The following is a 1694-nucleotide window of genomic DNA, read 5'->3' on the forward strand; positions in this document are numbered from 1 at the left end:
TTTCTCCATACTAGTTAGAGACTAAACCTGCCTCAGCTGTTACAATCTCTCTGTTGTATCGCTGCCCTGGGAGCCCATCAACTTTGTTGCACAGGATTGAGGAAAGATTCCAGTGAACAGCTAAGGCCTGTGAGATTTTTTTTTTTTACTCATTGAAAGAATGACCAACATCATACAACAAAGAATTTAAAAAGTTCAGTAGATTGCCTTTTTTTACATTTTAAGAATTCCTAAGAGAATCTCAGCTAATTTACAGGCCAGACAGACAGTCCTTTATGGCTATCATATTAGTTCCTCCTGTGCATGCCTCATAGCACAAGCATCTCCTGTTTCACCATCTTGGTTTCTACTAACCATGCACGCAGCAAAGGTATTTCCCCTGTATTGTTCTATCCCTCCCCCTAGCAATCTGTGGGGAACTGACCAGTGGTTCTGTGGGGAGTGTTTAAAGCTGTAGCTTCCTATTAAAGAAGGCCCAATATTGGATTCAACTTCCCAGTTTATTAGGCTTCTTAATGTCTAATTCCCTTTGTTCCCTTTATCATCTAGCTACCTACACTAACGATTACACCTTTGTAACTCAAACATTATATTATGTGCAAACATTATAAAAACAAAGTTGTTGAGTTAGTGAACTATTAGTGTCCTAAAATGTAAATTCGCCAACACTGCTCAGCCAAAAATTGGCAAAATTCATCAGGTTTTCTGAATTCTATTCAACTTTAGATTTTCTGGTTTCACTGATTCACTATATTTCAATGTCATCATCTTGGTACTTTAGAGGAAGCCACACAATATCAACTAAAGCAATAATTCTCAGCCTTAGTCTTCTGACTTTTAAGGCATAATGTGAGTTGATTTCTCTTCTTTGAGAATCATGTGAGCCTAAATTTTCAAATTATTATACTGTCATTAATGTTCTTAAATTCCAATAATTAAACATTTCCAACTAATTAACACTTATAATTTAACTAGAGGCCTGGTGCACAAAATTCCTGCATGAGGGGGGTGTCCTTCAGCCTGGCCTGCAACCTCTTGCAATCCAGGACTGCTGGCTCCTAACCACTCACCTGCCTCCTGCCTGCCTGATTGCCCCTAGCCACTCTGCCTGCCTGCCTCATCACCTTTAACCACTCGCCTGCCTGCCTCATTGCCCCTAACCACCTCTGCCTCAGCTCCCACCACCACAGCTTCATCCAGAAGGACGTCCAGAATGATGTCTGGAAGGTCATTCAGCTGTCTGGTTTAATTAGCATATTACACTTTTATTATTATTATAGATGGTTTTTAGAGCTGAACCACCTGGCATTTTTATACTTTACTTAACTAACCTCACATATTGAGATTATGTATAAAATAGTTTATACTCTTCTTTTACCTTTTATGGTTTTTCATCTAAATTTTCAGTAAATATTAGCTCTGCTATTAAACACATTTATTTTTCTTTCAATTCACTGTTAAAGGAAATACACTAATTTAAGTTGTCTTTTAGTAAATGCTGGCAAGTAAAATCAGTACAGCTTATTCAAGGATAAATTTATCACTGAATCCCACATTCAGAAGTGCTTGGCCATATAGATGCTTGACCCGTGCCTTGGAAAAACAAATGCTTTTGTAGTGATAGTGCGATGGACATTTCTAGAAGTAGCAGATCCTGTCAGTGTTCTGCCAGTATCCCCGTGCTGTAGGCTAAT

Source organism: Eptesicus fuscus, chromosome 8, assembly GCF_027574615.1.
Source record: "Eptesicus fuscus isolate TK198812 chromosome 8, DD_ASM_mEF_20220401, whole genome shotgun sequence".
In the NCBI taxonomy this organism is placed as follows: domain Eukaryota; kingdom Metazoa; phylum Chordata; class Mammalia; order Chiroptera; family Vespertilionidae; genus Eptesicus; species Eptesicus fuscus.